Genomic DNA, 19,472 nt, shown 5'->3' on the forward strand with positions numbered 1-19,472 from the left:
TGCACGCACAATTTTTGGTAAGTTAAGCAAAATACTGAATCACGACAAAACAAGCAATCTTAACATTAACTAACACTTTCCTGGATACTACCTCTATAACTGTTGGCCAGGGACTAGAACTGAAAAGGAACATTTTCTCTTCCTCAAACAAAATATTAATGTCTCTCTCCTAGGATAAAACATGTCTCTCAAGGACCATGACCCAAACAGCTAGCTCTGAATTAACAAGTCCAACAGTCTAGTAGCAGTATTCACCTAACCCCCCCATGCCAAACTAAATAAATTTAAATTACTTATTACGTAAATCCATAAGTTCGTACGCAAGTACTAGGCTAGCTGCCCTTGCAGAACATTTAAAACTATCCAATTTCTATTTTGGTGCTTGAATTAACCTTGCCTGTTTGCTGTTAGACTATCATTACCTATCCTATGGTATGCAGGATTTACCCAACTTTAGCATGGTTTGATCACTGTGGTGAAGCCAGCTGTGGGAAAATCCTACATTACCCACACCCAGTCATAGTTTATTGCTATTACACAATGACATTATTTAAGAAAAGAAGTCTTACTTGTTCTAAATAATGTCACTATATAAATACAGTTTAGTGTTATTCTGCTAGCTTCTGGTAATCTGGAGCATCCAAGATATGTACAGTAAATGCTTTAAGCTTGTAAGTGCAGTATCTGCCTTTTTTCCTTCAAAATTATGATTTATGTGCCTATCTCCACGAGAGAGACACCACAAGAATGGGAGAGAATTACCCCCCCCCCCCCCCCCCCACAGCTCTGCACAGTGCCCGAGTTTGCATTGTCTCTCTTAAAAAGAAGTTTTGATTTCCTGTTAAATCATTAAGGATTACAGTAAGTAAATAATGCAGCACATTATAGTTTCACGCTTGCTGAAGGGTGAAAGACATCTTTCTCTTTAATGCATAATTCTTTCTCCAGTGATAGACAAGAGGACAGGGCTGCTGGAACTATTTCTTTTAACAGCTACAGCTTCCTAAGTTGAGTTTGTTTTCTCTGATTTGCAGGGATAGGAAATGAGCAGCTGTAGCTATTTGTTTTAAATGTTACAGCTGCCCAAGGCCTAGTTTATTTTCTCTGGTTTCTGGAGATGAAATTTCAGCAACCTGGGTTACAGGAGTGAAATTTGTGTTCTATGCTTTGCAGAGATTAAAGGAGCTGCTGATAATTAGACTTGTTCCTGTTAGGAATGGTCAAGTCACAGAAAACAGTTTACTTTTTATATTTTAAACTCTCTGCTAGCAGTATGGAAAAAGTGAAGTAACAGAACTTTGTGTGGGTATCGCTCAATTTACAAAGAGCACAATTATTGGTTTGTTCAATTAGCTTACGTTTTTTGGAAGACTAATTAGCCCCCTGTATAATTATATAGTACCCGTATTGAGAATAACTAGGATCATATCACAGATAATTTGAGGGGACACATGCATGGGATAAAAAGCATTTAGGAGTCGCCTCTGTCCATCAGTTATACACAGGGCAGTCCTGGGGTAAATTTTCTAATACCCATCCATACATTCAAGTCATACTTGAATAAGGACAGGGATGAGCTTCACTTTATATGGAGGGGAGTCTTTTTCAGAATAGCAATAGCTTGTTGAGACGTACACAAAAGTTATGTACTTACCATAATGTTAGATATGTGTCATCTTCCATCTGATTCAACTGATAGGTTATCAGATCCAAATAGATCTGACACTGGCACGTTTTTTCCAGTCTCTTAAATCCAGGGCTCAAATTCCTCCCCCTACCCATATCCATCTGATTCAACTGATAGGTTATCAGATCCAAATAGATCTGACACTGGCACTTTTTTTCCAGTCTCTTAAATCCAGGGCTCAAGTTCCTCCCCCTACCCATATTTCCCCTGTGTCTCTATAATACCTCAGACTGAATCCGCTCCACCTGTACCCTATATAAATCCCTAAAAACAATAATATGGAGAATGAAGAACTGAAAAAAAAAACAATAGGACACAGTTCCAGACTGTATGTCAAACAAGGCTCTAGACAAGTCCAATGCAATCAGTCAAGAGCCACAAAGTTTACAATTTAGATATGGGGACAGAGGAATAGAAGGTTGGGCTGGACAGAAGAAGACAACACAGATCTGGCATCATGGAAAGTATATAATTTTCATATCAGATCTTGTCTCTTCCATCTTACTCAATGGATGGGGCAGATTACCCAGCTACTATCACTCTAAAGTGGTCTCACGGAAGCACATTCGGAAGGAGGGTGGAATCAATGGATGTAAGACGTTCAGACTGCAGGCCCAGCTTGTAATGAGACACAAGGTTGTGAACAGCTGACCAAGCAGTCACAGCACAATGCCATCTAAAGGCACTCTGGCAAAGAAAGTTGCTGATGTTACAACTGCTCTAGCTGAATGAACTTTGGGTTAGTGAGGGAGAGATGGAACATTCTCTTTATATGCAAAAGTAATACAATCAGAAAGACACCTAAACAATGTGACTTTTGATACACCATCTCCTAATTTAGCTCTTGAAAATGCAATAAAAGTTGATCTTTTTTCCTAAAACACTTGGTAAGATGTATATAGAATCTCAGTTGATAGTGAACATACAAAAAATATAAAGTATATTCTCCTCTACTGGAAAAAAAAATGGAAAGAAGACTGTCTGCTTAATGGTTTGCTTAATGGCAGCTTCCAAGACCACTTTGGGAAGAAAATGGCATTAGTCTGAAGAGATAACCTAACCTTATGAGATATCAAATAAGGAGGTTTGCAGGATAACACCTGTAACTCTGAAATTCTCCTAGCTGATGTAATGACTACCAAGAAAATAGTCTTCCAAGACAGAAATTTTAGTTCTGCTGAAGCAGTGATTCAAAAATGGTCTAGCTAAGGCTTGAAGCAATACAGTAATGCTCCAAACAGGGAAAACAATCCCTCAGAGGGGGCTTGGGAAAGAATGTTCCTTGCAAAAAAGGCTTTGGACAGTTTCAAAGAGACAACGGAGTTCTGATTTTATCCCACTTGAAAAATACAAATGGCTGCCACTTGTACACTGATAGAAGTAAAACTAGGGTCCATATTAAGTTATCGAACATTTACATGTTCGAATGTCATATGGTCAACACCATAAAATTGAACATGTAAATGTTCGAACGTTTCAACGGAGATCTCCATACAGTGCAGAAATGGAAGTTTTCCCTTGTCTGCACTGTAGTGCAATCTCGAAGTTGGTATATTTAAAGACCAGGGGGTGTGGGGGGTGCAAGGGGGGCTTGCCCCCCTGCTTAACTTTTCAGGTAGGTTTTTTCAGGGTTTTTTTATTTTTTAACTTTTGAGAGTTCGAACATATGGTGTTGACCATATAGTGTTCGAACTCTTAAGAGTTCGAACATATGGTGTCGACCATATGGTGTTCTAACTTTTACAAGTTCGATAATCTAATATAGACCCAAAAAACTAGCATCGTCCTGAAGTAATCCTGCTGAAAAATTCACAACAGCTATTAAAAGTGCTTGAAAAGGATCTAACCCCTTGGATGAGGTCCAAATAGCATATCTCTTTCATTTACTTCTATAGATCTTTTGCAAGGAGGGTAAAATGTGAAGCACTGAAGCAGAAAGTGTGGCATCCCTAACCATCGCTGGAACTGCAGAAACCAAGTGGTTAATTTCAGGGCCTTGACATCCCAGTGAGGATGACAGAATGAATGAGACAGGAGGTCTTTGAACTGAAAGTGACCCCCCCCCAGCTGAAAGCAGAGGAACCTCTTGGACTGCCTCACTATCTTTATGTGATAGTAAGCATACTGAAGGTCTACTGAACACATCCAGTTATTCTTTCTCAGGAAACGCAGAATGGGCTGAAATGTGACCATCCAAAACTTTGTCTGTTTTACAAATTGACTGAGGTGACTGAGGTCTAAAGTAGGTCTGAGGTTCCTGGTCTTTTTTGGAATCAAAAAGAATCCTGAATAGACTCAGGAGCCTTGCTGGTATGGTAGAACCTACTGGATGACTCACTTTTCTAACAGCTTTGAAATATCCACTGCTGTCATTTTACACTGACTGGTTGGAATGTTGGGAATTTTCTTTTTGTTTACTGGATGGGAAGCAAAGGGAGTAACATAGTCTCTAGTAATGATCTTCTGCACCCAAGAGTCCAATATGATGGTTAAGTAAGTGTGAAGGTCCAGAGACGAGTGACAGGTAACAGTTCAAGAGCAATGGAATGACTTCTTGGTAAAGTGACCTCGAAACCCTTGATTTTTGCAGGCCACCTCTGCTATGGGGGCAACAGTCACTGAAATTGTTTCCCCCTCTGCCTCAAGGCGGTCTGACACTAGAATAGTCCTGAGCAAAACTGTGGGATTTATGGAACCATAATTTCTATACACCATTTAGGTTGTGGGGAAAAAGTTCTTTCGAGGGTAGAGAAAACACTGACTAACAAGACTATCAAAAGATTGTATCTAAATACACTAGCTGAGGAAGGATGTCCAGTGAATACTATAAAAGACCTGGCTAAGACAAAAAAGTTTGTCATAACACTTATATGAGAAATTAAGAGCTGAGCCCACAGCTTGCATCAGAGCTAACAGGCAGCAAATGAGATCTGAGGTATTATAAGGACAGAAGGGAATTATGGGTAGGGGAGGAGTCTGAGCCCTGGATTCAATAACCCATCCGTTGAGTCAGATGGAAGAGGCAACATTGGTTCTGTCCCTCCAAGTTTTTTTTTATGATGCAGTAAGGGATCCCTTGAAGGAACATTTCTGATGCCATCTGACTGACTGATGTGCAGTAGGTCCATCAGTAATGAGTCAGAGGATGCTTTGTATGCTAGACACAAGTCACCTCTTAGCAGTCTGTAGGATACAACGTATAGTGACAGGGCTTTGAGTTGGTCCCTGTAGGGCACATTGTTTAGGCCTTGTATCCTTCTAATAAGGCATCTCTGTGGGCATTCCAGTTGTGCATGTGTCTGGACAGATGCATCCAAAGAAGGCATTATACTCAATGACTGGTGAAGGGACAATGACATCTCTAAATTTGTTTATAAACTGTGCAATAAAAAAGAACTTTCTTATGACAGTGGACAAATGTTAGTCGAAAGTTAGGTTACTGTCCACACAAGATTCCAAATCCCGAACAACTGTGCAAACTCTTAGGGGCATTTTGTCAGTGTGGTAGTTCTCCATGACAGATGACCTCCCAAGCGATCCAACAATACATTCCTTTTGTTTCAGACCATGATTTTGATACCGGTCATTTGTTTGGGGCAAACCTTCCTTTAGGGTGGTCAAGTCTTTTAAGTAGTCAGTGACTGCTCCTATCTTGCAACCATCTGCAAACTTAAGTCAGTCAGAGTCCTTTGATGTTGGCTTTTACATCAGAGAAGTAGAGGCCAAACAGGAGCTGCCCCAGGACTGAACCTTGGTGAACTTCACTTGTGATTAGCCTCTTTGTGAAGGTAGCTTTCCCTATTTTGATCTCCTGCTTCCTATATGTGAGCCAACTGGCAATAGAACAGGTGATGTTGGGATTAATCCCACCTTATGTAACATTTTTACTACACCCAAGTGTGGGACTGGGTCTAAAACTTTGCCCAGGTCAAGGTATGCAGTGTGCACAGTTTTACTTTCATCCATTGCTTTGGTGACCTTTCAAAAAAGTCTACCAGGTTGAGTAAGCATGACCTGCCCTTCATGAATCCAAACAAACAGGTCGGCAGTTTGGAGGTTCCCTATGTCCTTATTGACAAATTCCATTATAGGTTTTTTCAAGGCTTTGTGTAATCACTTGGTTATGTGGACGGTCCTTCCTTATTTAGTGGGATGACTGTAACTGTTCTCCATTTGTTTGGCACAAAATCTGCCTGGAGGATGAAGTATTGTAATTCTCAACTGTCCAAAATTTTGCACAATGTCCATATTTATGTCTGATATTTTGGTCTGTTCCTTATAAACTTTATGGTTCTCTGATAAATCATGGAGGACTAAAGCCACTAAATAATGACAGACATTAGAGTTTCAGATTTTATATCTCTCCGAAAATGCATGCTAATGCAAACCTTTTTACACCTTTCTACCTTTATGTGAGCAAAATGTAAAACCAGTCCCAAATTTTGGACTTTTGTCCCCCCCCCCCAATTATTTTTGGTTTTGTCCAGAATTTGTTTACTAAAAAGTTAACAGGTATAGAAAGGACTTAAAGAAACTATTCTTTTGTGACATTTTAACCTTAACTTTCTTGGTAATTCCAATACAGATTAAGCAAACTATCTAACTGACCTTAGCTTAATCCAAGTAACTAGAGAGTCAAATAACCTAACTCAGGGAAATACTGAATTCTTGACCTCATCATCCAACCTTCAAAGCAAAATCTCCAATACAGACGTTCTTCCAGTCGTGTTTAGTGACCAATGTCCTATAACTTATTCTTTAAAAATTCTAAACAGTGAGCCCTCACTTGCTGTGAGCTACAGAAAAAAAAAAACAACCTTGCATTAAGACTACCAAAAATACTGGCAGCCTGTTCTAACAAATGATGATCTCCTCTATAGTAGGAACTAAACCTGCTTTCACATTACTAAAATTGCAAGATATATATATATATATATATATATATATATATATATATTTTTTTTTACAAAATCTCCATACTTCTAAAAAAAGAAATAAGCAAAACCAGTGTCTGACTAAAAAAAACTAAAGGTTCTTTACTTCACAGCCAATAAGAACAGAGAAAATATTTTCTTTAAAAGAACCTAGCAAAAACACTACCAATGGCCTCTTCTCAGCCAGATCCACCTCCCTGTATATCCATTCTACTTCAAGAGAACTAAAACTAAGGACAGAGAGAGACTAATACACCAGGGTCCCTTTAGATGTTTGTACAGAAGTAGACAGCATACAATCCTGGTTTAGTTTTACTTTGCAAATATCATATTAGTTGTCTCCTAATTCACCTCTACAGACACCAGCTAACATAAAACACAACCATCACAATGGAAGAAAGCTAAGGTCAAACAAATCCCGAAGCTCACCAAGCCTCATAATACAACAAAATGTAGACTACTCTCTGTACTACCCATCTTAGGAAAGATTTTTGAAAAAAAAAACTTTGCTCAACTCGATGAATACATGAAAACATACATTGCCCTTTCACTACATCAGAAAGAATTTTCATTAATAAAGGTGTACAACAATGACAGCCCTTTACAGTCTTACAGATGACATACTCCAAAAATATCGACACATACCTTCTTAAATGATCAGTACTGATAGGTTTGCCATGGGCTATGACCTAGCAGCTCCAGCAATCTTATTCAGTTCTCTAGTCAGAGCAGGAATAAGCACATATGCCTTCCCATGGGTCACTGATGTTCTAAGTCGTATATATTTTAGAGTACAGACTAGCTCCATGATTTCCCATCCTGTCTACTTTCATATGGCATCTCACAGGGGTTACTTTCACTATTATTTGCTGTGTCTGTCAACACAAGTGTCACCCATCAACCTACTTTACTGAATAAATTACTTGAAACTTCAACATAGCATCTTTATTCCTCCCACAGAGAGGGCATCAGAGAGACAGTCTCCGAGATCTGCTTGCTAAAGTGATTTTATCTGAACAAAGGCCCAAAAATAGAGACAAATTTTAAATATTACACTTATAAATTTAGAAAGTTGCTGGAAAAAAGGTTTTGCATTTGTATGCATTTTTCCGAAGGATATGAAGTCTGAAACTGAAATGTCTGTTATTATTTAATAACTTCAGTCCTTAATGATTTGCCAGAAAAAAACTAATTTTATGAGGACCAAACCAAAAATATGAAGCAGAAATCTGGACATTTGAGAGGTATGAGTACGACAACCAACTAGAATCTGTTCAGCCCTCAAGACAGGTGGCAGCCTCTGACCAATGCCTTGTCAGCATCCAAAAAAAACTGTCCAATGAACTGAAAATGTATGGTCATATTACAGTAGAACTGTGCTGCCACAAACATCCAGCAGCAGATTTCCACCATGATAACTAGCCATCCACTAGTCTGGCAGTTCCAAGTCCAGTACAACTCTGAAAATGCCTGGGCCACAGGATAATGTGGAAACATATTTAGATGCTTTTGAAAGATATGGAGCTAGGGAGAACTGGGACCATAAAGAATGGGCCAGAGTCATCATCCCACCTAACTGAAGAGGCCTGAAAACATGCATGACTTTAGATGACTATGACTCACATAAATACCAAAAATTAGAGAGATGTCAGGGTGGATTGGGGGAGGTCAACTAAAGTGCAGTCCTTTAAAGTAATTAATGGATATTTTATATGAAACAGTGAGAACTCAAATTTCAAATTTCTATATATTTTGAAACTGTGCCTAGACCCTCACACAAATAGACCCACACACAAATAGAGTAAGCAATTTTTTTCTCAGTAACATATGAAGGTGAGCAGCAACAAGTGACCCTCATTCCCTTAACAACTAGTTGCCACAGTGATGTATTTGCTGTTAAAAGAAAGTTATGTACTGACCATAAGGCTAGATCATGTTGTCTTCTTCCATCTTGACTTAAATTATGGGTATGTCAGATCTTTGGATTCAAGGCTCAGACTCCTCTCACCTTTCCATAACACCTCTCCATCCTGACAGTTCCTCAGAACTAGTCTGTCTCCCTATACAAACTGATTAAATTATGACTTACAGGCAGAAACAATAGGAGATGGCAACAAAATACAGTCAAGAACTGCAAATAAGACAAGGCTCCAGAGAGGTCTAGTGTGGTCAGTTGAAGACAGTAGCAATTTGGATAGTTGACGGAGGGAGGGAAGGTTTATATAGATGGAAGATGACAACACAGATCTAGCATTATGAAGTACATAACATTCGTATCTAATATAGATTTTTCCATCCATCTCAACTTACGGGACAGAATCTCCAGCTACAACAAACCCTGGGAGGTACTATGGAAGGATATTCCAGAGAATAGTGGACCCAAATGAAGCCCTAGACCTTGATTACAGGTCCAGTTTGTACAAAATTTCCCTTATCCATGGCAGCTGTACCTTCTTGCTTGGAACTTCTAATAGTACATCCAATATATCCTTTCTTGCTTTCCAACGTTTATACACTCCACGTCTACCAGTCTTGGTGGGCTTGCTACTATGCAAGTTAAGGTCTGCTGCTCCAAGCCCCCTTTTTCTGTTGACTTTGTAACTATTTCCCAGGCTATTCTTAGTTCTCCTTTATCCCATACAATACTTCTGCAGAACTGTTTGACCTTTTTCAGGTGCTCTGTTCCTGGCATCTAATACTTGTACTCTGATCTATACACATTTTTGCAGATTTCCAATTCTGTAGTTGTCCCTTCACTTTCTCATGAACTTTGTCATAGGTGTGCTGAATGTTTTCTCTAAATTATCTAGTAACCAGATTCCTAAATATTTAGTCTCCCTCTTCCATATTTCCATTCTCTCCCACTGAGTCTTTCTCTTCCCTCCCTATTTGCCACCACTACCTGTGTTTTTATCTGGTTGGTCTTACAACCTGCCTCTGTCCAGATATTCTCAGTATTTCCCATAACAATTCTAGGTCTTCCCCATACTGAGTCATAGACAGTAACACATCATCTGCATATAATGTAATTTTTTTTCTCAACTCCCCCCCCCCCCACCTGTATACTTTTATACTGGTTCTCCTCATTGTCTCCACCAAATGTTTTCTGCACACTCCAAATAGCAATGGTGATGGGGGCATCCCTGCCCTGTCCTCTCTCTCTACTGCTACTTTTCCTGATAATATTGCTCTTATTTTTATCCTGGCTGTCACCCCTCAGTACACTGACCTTATCAAATCTATCCATTCTTTTGGGAAACTCCATCTTCCTGCCATTTTAAATATGTATTTCCACTCTACACTATCAAAGGCTTTCTCAGCATCTAGCAAGATTAGGTTCATTTCCGCTCTTTCATTTTGAACTTCATGCATGATCAGTAATATTCTAATCAAGTTATCTTCTATCCTCTGGCTCACAGCAAAGCCTGTTTGGTCTCAATGTACTGACTTAGACAATATCTTCTCCACTCTATCAGCATGAATACAGAAACTCGTCAGTAAGTGGCCGTAGACAGCAGAACCTTCCCTTCCTAAAATATATTACTGATATTACTATTTCTCTCCATGACAAAGGAGGTGATTTCCCCTTCATAATATCATTAAATATTAAAACCAATCTATCCACTCTCTCCTTTCCATAACCCCCATACCTCCATTGGTAGGCAATCACTTCCCTGTTCCTTCCCTCTTGCCATTCTTCCCATGTCCTCATTGCTTCCTCTCTTACTATGGGGCCTTTTCGCCTTCTTTTTTTCTCCTTCCTCCAGCCTTTAAATTCTGGAAATTCTCATCCTCTTCCTTGTTCTCCTCCCCCTTCAATTTCTCTTTTGTATATAAACCCTAATAATATTATTTAAACCCTTCTAAAATATCCTCTAGTGGCTTTCCTATTCTCTCTTACAGGTTCACAGTTCAGTGCTAGGCTATCTGGTCTTGTAAGTCATTTTAAGCCTAGCCAATTTTCCTTTCAAATGTGAAAATCAAGCTCTGTACCTTGGGATGGTCAGATAACTGAGGCTATACCTCATATCATGCTTTTCGGCCCCAAAACCCGGACCGAACCACAAAAGGAGGGGGAGTTTCCATATTTATCAAGGATATCCACACCTCCAGGTTAGTGGCATTGCACGAAGTATCGGAGACCATCCATGTGCAACTAACAGTGGGCAAGACTGCTTTTCAGTTTATAGCATCCTACAGACCACCCTCTCAAAGTCAGGAATCCCATTTGGCTTTCCTGAAAACATTGGAGAACATGAAGATCTCTCCAAACACCATTATATTGGGTGACTTCAACTACCCAAACATTGACTGGAAGCATTACTCAAGCCCCAGCACCTTACCCCAAAGATTCCTGGAAATTATAAACTCAAATGCTATGGAACAACTAGTCACCACTCCCACAAGAGGGGACAACATACTAGACCTGATCATTACCAACATGGGGACTCTATGCTCCACACCAGAAGTATATCCCTCATTGGTAAGATCAGACCATAAATTAATTTCACTGGATGTCCATATCCCGACCCCACCCCCAGCCCAGAAAACCACAGTGAAAAACTTCTCAAAAGTGAAGTGGAATCCTTCAAGGCCCCAGGGCCAGTGGAAACTACAGCCCAAACTGCAGAATCCTATATAAATGCATTCTACGGACATCTTCAGGAATGCATGGATCATGCTATCCCAAACAAAACCAAGACCCAATCATCCAAAGGCAGGCATCCAGTCTGGTGGACCCCTGCCATAAATAAACCGTACAACAGAAGGAGGAAGCTACTACATGATAGAGCAAAATCCCTAATAGGGAAGGCATCTCTGATCAATACTAGCAAAAAATTACGATCCCTCATAAAATCCCCCAAGGCCAGCTTCGAGAGAAGAATTGCACAGGACACCAAAGACAATCATAAGGCTTTTTTCAGTTATGTTAGAAACCTGGGATGCAACTCCCAGACTTGTTCTGAGTTGATTCTAAACGACAAAAAATACACTGAACCCACAGACATCGCCAATATCCTGGCAGACAGGTTCAGTGCAAACTTCTCCACCTACTCCCCCCCAAAAGAGCAAGTATCTATACCAGCAGAGTGCTGCCTCCCAAACATCTCAGATGCTCAGGTGAAGGCTGCCCTCTCCAAAGCAAAAAACACTGCTTCCATGGGACCAGATGGCGTCCCAGGTTGTGTCCTACATGAACTACAAGAGGAACTAATCTCTCAAATAAAACAGCTATACAATCTCAGCCTCACTACAGGATATGTGCCCACAGAATGGCGTACAGCAACAGTGGTCCCACTCCACAAAGGTGGAGCCTCTACGGACCCTGGAAACTATCGCCCCATAAGCCTGACTAGCTTAGTCTGCAAGGCTATGGAGAGAATCATCATGGAGCTCATAAACAAAGACATTGGGGACCTACAGACACTAGATCCTACCCAGTTCAGCTTTGTCAAGGGCAGATCCTGCCTTTTGAACCTGGTTGACTTCTTTGAAAGAGTCACCAAAGCCATAGATGAAGGGAAGGTAGTCCACACAGCCTATCTGGACCTTGCAAAGGCATTTGACACAATACCCCACTCGGGCATCATAGATAAGCTATCCAGCTTAAATAAAAACCCCTATGTCACAAGATGGGTCGCAAACTGGCTCAAAGACAGAACCCACAGAGTGAGAGTTGCTGGAGCCATGTCAGACTCGAAACCGGTCACAAGTGGCGTCCCACAGGGTTCTGTCCTGGGACCATTCTTGTTCGGTATATACTTTTCCGAGGTACAGGCAAACGTGGGAGGACTATGGCTCACCAAGTTCGCAGACGACTGCAAACTGGGCGCCATAATCAACTCTCCAGCTGACACAAACATCCTTCAAAAAGGTCTCACAGAGACAGATAACTGGTGCCAGTACCATGATTTAAAGCTAAATGCCAAAAAATGTATAGTCATACCCTTTGGCCAATGTGCCCACAAATTACCACATAGGCGGAAACCCATTAAGTACAGAGAAAGTTATTAGGGACCTGGGGACCCAAGTTGATAGCAATCTCTCCTTTGAAAACCACATTGTCAAAGTGGTTAGAAAGACCTTCTACATAGCCCACCTCATCACGAAGGGTTTCACATCTAGATCAAGAGAGGTAATTGTGCCCCTTTATTCATCCCTCATCAGGCCCATCATAGAATACAATGCCCCTTTGGGATGTACCTTACCCGACACCTGCAGCAATTAGAAAGACCCCAAAAGTATCTCACCAAGAGGATCAAGGGTCTCAAACAGATGCCATATGCTGCTCGGTTAAAAACTCCAGCTCTACTCAGTTGCATACCGCCTACTTCGAGGCGATCTATGCCTGACATACAAAGCTATGTAAAATCCAGAATTAATGGACATGCTCCACCTCAGTAAATCTAAATCCCTTAGAGTCACACGCTCGAGGGACTTGAACCTCAGCACAGAAATAAATAGAACTTGCTGGAGGGACAGGTTCATAACCCAGAGGCTCCCTTCGCTCTGGAATAGAATTCCAGTTCATGTGAGGCAGAGCACCTCACTGAATCTCTTCAAGAAGAATCTCGATAAGTGGATGGGGGATCGTAGGTTTGTCACAGGGATTACTCCCGTGTCACTATTAGACAGAGGCACAGTAAACTAAACTTTAAAAAGGGCACAGTATACTCAAATCAAGGGGTGGCGTAAGCCATACAGAATCGGGCTAGGCTTATAATTGCCCCAGGACAGATAGCCTAGTATGAACCTATGAACCTATAAACATCTTAACCATTATACCAGCCCCTAATCCCAAAACTGGGTGTACTGGTGATAATGCCATAACATTTCCTGAACCAAATCAGCTATACAATAGGAAATGGCTGGTAAACAATGACAACATGTCACAGCTACTAGGCATAAAGTCCTGGAGATCTTTAAGGAGCCTAGCTCAAATTCACAGTTGCTCCAAAACACAGTCTGGTTAAGTGAGTTACTTAATGTCACACAGAATGTAAATGAATGCGGAAAAAATTCAAACCCTGCACCACTGTCATAAGAAGCAGAGCAAGTAACAAGTTGGAGCTTTAATCTTCTGTGCCAACTGCCTCTCTCAATCAGAACTTGTGGATTTCTTTTGAGGTCTTCAGCTTAATGCCAGTGTCTTGGGTACTTTGTAGTTTGAACTAATATATAAACTATCAACCACCACATTTTTCTCTCAAGTCCTTTCATCTTCCCATTTCTATATTATTTTCTGATTTCCCTCACATTCACTTTCCTGCTCTGATTTTCTTGTGTCTTTTACCTCTATATTTTCATCAGCTCTTTCAGCATTGTCCTTTTATTTATTTATTTATTTATTTACCGGGAGTGTCTGTCTGGATGTAGGTCCATTTTCAGCAGAGGCCCAGGGAGAAAAGCTCCACAGTTAAAATAAACAGACAGTAGTTACATTGGATTACATAGCGATTAACAATTTAACATAGCAATTACTTACAACATATTTACAGATGAAGAACATCCTTAGTAGACAACTAGAATCTTTATCTGTGAAGTACATAACAGACATTAACAAATGTTACAATAAGAAGTTCCTTCTGTATAATAAGTACTAGGCTTATGAGCATCTGAGCTTGCTATAATCAGGGTAGTTAGTGGAGTGGAAAGAAAGGTAGTGGTTGGATGGGGTGGGTGATATTAGAGTAGGAGTTGCAAGGGCATAGCCAGCATGTTTTTAGGTGCGCTTTTAGTAAAGTTTTGAAGTGGGTGCATGATGGTATGGAGGTAATTGTAGGTGGGAGGGAGTTCCATAATTTGGCTATGGTGCAAGAGAATAGTGCTTCACCAGCAGAGTTATTGGCTTTAGTGATCAGCAAGTGATTTATGTTGCTGGATCTTAGTGGTCTGGTGGTGCGATAGGGTTGGAGTAGATTCTGGAGGGATGGGACATTTAGTGGATGGTTACTAGTTTGTGGGCGAGTGGGAGTTGATACCACTGAAGGAGTTGAGGCAGTTCAGCCAGCCCAGTTCTGCAAGTGAGAGACCGTGGTGACTACGGTAGAATGCCCCTGTGGCGAATTTGGCGATTTTGTTGTAGCAGGTCTCTAGCTTGTTTAGATCGCATTGCCTTAGGGTTGGTATATATTGGAGAGGCATAAAGTAGGGTGAAGATAAGGTGGGAATTTGCTACTGAAATCTTTGCTGATTTGGTGAGAAGTTGCTTATTTCTGTATAACGCTCCTAGTTTTTGTGGACTTTTTTTATGGTCATGGATATGTGAATGTCAAATTTTAGTTTATTGTCTATTTCCACTCCTAGAAATTTGGTGTGTTCAGTTGGGTATATAGTGGTGTTGTCTTTTTCTGTGATGTTAAAGTGAGAGCTGTTTTGAATATGTTTGGTGGGTTGGAAGATGAGTAGTTTAGTTTTGTTTGGGTTGAGTATTAACTGGGCATCGGATAACCAAGTTTCAACAGAGGAAAAGGCTTCCTGTGTAACTTTTTGCAGCTTGGGTAGGGACTGGGCTGAGCAGATGATGGTTGAGTCATCTGCGTATTGTATGAGTGTGCCACATTTGGTGGCAGAGGCTAGATTATTGGTGAAAACAGAGGAGTAGGGGTCCAAGGATGGATCCTTGGGGAACCCCTATGGAGACAGGTAGTTGGGGAGATATGTTGGCGGTCAGACAGGTAACTCTGAAACCAGTTGGTGACTGATTGAGAGAAGGATAGGTTATTGAGGACCGAGATAAGTTGTTTGTGTGGGACCATGTCAAATTCTTTAGACAGGTCTAGGAAAGTAGCAGAGGAGAGATAGCCATTGTTTTTATGCTGAAGGATAGTGTTAGTAAAGGAGAGTAAGGCAGATTTATTAATTTATCCAGATGCTACCTCCAAGTTTTAACTTTTTTGTACTTCTGTTAGTAGTTTCTCCTTTCCTCCCAATGTTCCATCATTTCCTCCCTTTTCACCATCAGTATTTCTTTAAGGACTTGAGTTAACCATTATTTTTCTACATTCCTTTTTAATACATAAACTGGCAATCCCCAATGCCTATATAGTTCTGCTTCCTGTTTACCCCTTATCTGTATGCATTTCAGTGCATGATCCATTATTGTAATAGGCTCTGTGTTCACTTCCTTGACCATTTGTTTATGTTCTAATGTAATATAACCTCTGTCCAATCTAGATCAACAAGTATGTTTATATGAATAACATGTAAATCCTCCCAGAGAGGAGGACAGATTTTCCTCTGTCTATATTCCACATGTCCAACCAACTGTCTGCAAGTAGCTTTTTTAAAAACCTACCCTTTTTTGTTAATCCTCACCTTTTCAGACCTTCATCAACTTCCTCTCTACTAGTAGTAATATCCCAGTCTCCTATACATAGTCCTAAACTCTTTTTAGAACCTTACTAGTTCTGCCAGCATTTTACCCACTGCCTTTAATATAGTTTCAAATGGCATATATATTGCTATTTCTGTAATTTTAATTCCTTCAACTGTACATTTTATACCTGCATATTTTCCTTTCATGTCTTCTACCTTTCCCTCCACTAACAGTGGCAATATTTTCATTAATAAAACTGTTCTTCCCTGTGAAGGCTGCCAGCCTAGCCAGATAGAACTGTGCAGATGATTCTATCATTTGTAAATATGAATGCTGAACTACAGACTTGTTTTCTTACTTGAAAGAAAATACTGTGAAATGCTGAACTACAAGCTTGTTTTCTTAAATGAAAGAATATGCTGTGAAATGTTAAACTTAAAACAATGTAGCAACATTGCCCTCTGCTGTAAAGAAAGCTAAGTCAAGCATTTCTTGTCTGTCCTTTGAAGTTGAAATTATTTCATGCCTGTCCCTTTGAAGTTAGAATTTGGAGTTGATGAGTCTAGAGTGAAGCATCCTGCCTATTGTTTTAACTTAAGGAATAATTACTAGAGTTTACATGTGGAATGCCTTTTATTGATGTAGTTTCCTGCAGGTGCAAGATAACAAGAATGTAGTATCTGTCAGCCTGGGAACCCCAGGAAAGTGTGAAATGATGTAATGGGAATCAGGACTCAAACAGAGAATCAGAAGGCATTAAGCATTTTTGTCTTGACCATCAAACTCACAGCACTGTCTTCCTCATACGTAAGTTATCTTAGACTTGCATTTTCTTTTAGAAATAGCTAGGAACTAGAAAGATTAGACTAAGTGTTTTTCTGTGATGTCAGAACTTTACTACTGTGTTATTTTAAGTATTTCTCTATGATCTCTGAACTCTTGCAGTAGAAAGTATTGTCTTGTGTTTTTAATTATTTATTATTAAATATTTTTAAACACTTAACTGTGGCTGTTTTGTGTAGAGATCATTTAAGCTCTAGAGTACATTGCATATTTATAGAGTTTACTGTCCAAGTCACTCTAAATAAGCCTTGACTGTTTAGTCACAACTACCAACTAGATAATAATATTGCACAGTAATAACTGGACACCATTTTAAGGGCCTTTGAGTAGCTGATAAGTATTCCTGGGTGGTGGCAAGTGGAGCTACCTTACAGTCTCGGAGAAAGGGCACAGCTGGAGAAAGTGTGCCAGCCTTCCCCAGGAGCATCTGTGTGGTTGTATAAACTCTTCTCAAAGTGCATGTATGTGTGTGTCAGCTACTTGTGCAGGGACACGAAGCACTGGTTGGACAGAGAGGGTGCTAGAGGTTTTAGCTTGCCCACTAAGCTGAGATCTGGACCCTATAGCTGTGCCAGTGGGGAGTCTTATTGGGGATCTGGAGAGCAAGGGAGCGACCAGCCACAGACTGACTGTGATCTCTGTGTGCTCTGAAGGGAAATTGCACTTTACTGTGTGTATTTGTTATCCTTTCCTCATATATGAGACGTCCTCTCTGGTGTCAGTGGTGAGGATTGAGACTCCTTGACTGCTGGGCCAGGGCACGGGCGTCATACTCCCTTTTCATAATTTCCCCAAGACACACTTGCCACCAGATTGTACCTTCCTCCTCTGAGGTTTTTATGAGCCTCATTCATGAAATATGTTTCTTGCAATGGTAGTATCTGGCCCTTATTCTTAAATACCCAAGCACTCTCTCTTGTACTCCTACTACCCAGTACATCTATATTCCAAGATTTAATATTAAGTTTGGCCACCCCCACCATTTTATCTAACTTTTTTCCCTTCTGCCCTCTCTCCTTCTCCAAGTATTTCCCTTTGTTTTATTTTTCTTTTCACCAGTCCTGTTCATTTTCATCCTGCAGTCATTATACTATCCCCATGCCTTTCATTCCCCTTATCCCCACTAAGTACATACATATTTACAAAATGTCTTCCTTCTTCAGAGTTGCTATTTCTCTAATTTGTATGACCAGCCTCTTTACCCTTATAACACTGTACCACTTTGCTATAGGGTCCTCTACCTCCTCCATGCTTTACAAATGTGCCTATCTTTTTCCTTATCTCCTTCTCTTCTTACTTTTACATTCATTTCTATTCCTTTCTCTTCTTTTTCTTTTTTTATTTCCTGCTTCCATCTTGAAACCTTTTCTACTTGCATCCCTTTTTTTAAATCCATATTCACTTTGTACTAGTTTCTCGATTACTTAACCTTCCCCCCTATCTACATTCCAATGTTTTCCTTCTCTTTATTTCTCCTCATGCATTACTTTGTCTGTATACTGCTATTCAAACTCACTTTCCCAGTTTCTTGACTGCCTTTTCCAGGTAAAATAGTTATCCTCTTGTGCCCTTTCATTTACTTCCTGCTATGCTCCAGCCCTCTTATTTCCTCCCACATCCTATCTGAATTACTTTACTTTTGTTTCCTCTCAAGTCTGTTTGCTCAACTTGCTTTTCAAACATTCTCATTTTTAGTACTAGTACTAGTACACTCATTCTCTCTCATTCATCATAACCTTTTGTCTTCCCCAATGCCCACCTGTTTATTCCATTTTCTTATCTTTCTTACCCCCTCCCCATTCATTTATAGTTCTTTTTCTTTGTCTCTGTCTTATTCAGTTTTAGTGGGGCTACTTCCCACTTTTATGCAGTACTATTCAGAACATTCATTTCCAAAGGTCTTTACTTTTCATCTGCTCATCTCACTTATAGTCTTGGTTTATCCTTTCCTTTAGTGTATATTTCCTGTTTTTCCACATGTTTCTCCATTACTTTCATTCCAGCCTCCTTCTCCTACCCACCTCCCCCGGGCTTGGTGTAAATCCAACTCACTATGTTCTCTCATTCACTATTTTCCCATTCAAACAAGTAATGCAATTTCACATAAATTGTAAAGAAAGAGAATCAGGGCAACACTGACAACAGTGAATAAGAACAGAAAAAGAAAAAAAGAAAAACAAACAGTTCTTACGCCTTACCCTTTTAATCCACACCAGAACACCTATACAGTCAATCAGTCCTTAGTACACGCAATTATTCCTTATGTCCATTTTAAGAACTGTTCTGCTACTTTCAACTGAGCTTCTGTAATTATTTCCAGTTTCTCTCTCAGTTGTTGATGCTTTTGGAAAAGTGGAAAGTATTCCCTCTTCTGCCTGGTGCTCCTTCCTTCATCTATTTCGTTCTCTCCCTGCTCTTTTTTCATGGAACTCCCCACTGACTGGACCTGTTCTATGGTACACTGGTTTCTACAAACCAATGTTAGCTTTGTTTGTGTCCATAATAGACTTCAGAGTTCCTTGCAAAAATCTTGAACTTTGCAGGGTGTAAGATTCGCCATCAGATCTCCAATTCTTTACATCATATGACAAATTGAGTGAATGCACTCCTCTTCCTTCTCACAGCAAACAAAAAGTCCAGATCCACAAACATACTTTCTCCCTCAGCTATTAATTTCTTGGCAGGTTCC

General features: G+C 40.1%; 1 protein-coding gene across 6 annotated transcripts in view; it reads right to left on the reverse strand.

Annotated features, from left to right (window-relative positions):
* Nucleotides 1-19,472, reverse strand: part of HDAC4 (histone deacetylase 4) — a 3,124,471-nt gene that overhangs the window by 829,820 nt on the left and 2,275,179 nt on the right. The gene's annotated exons all lie outside the window — the stretch shown is intronic.

Source organism: Protopterus annectens, chromosome 6.part0, assembly GCF_019279795.1.
Source record: "Protopterus annectens isolate FY-2018-M chromosome 6.part0, PAN1.0, whole genome shotgun sequence".
Taxonomy (NCBI): Eukaryota; Metazoa; Chordata; order Ceratodontiformes; family Protopteridae; genus Protopterus; species Protopterus annectens.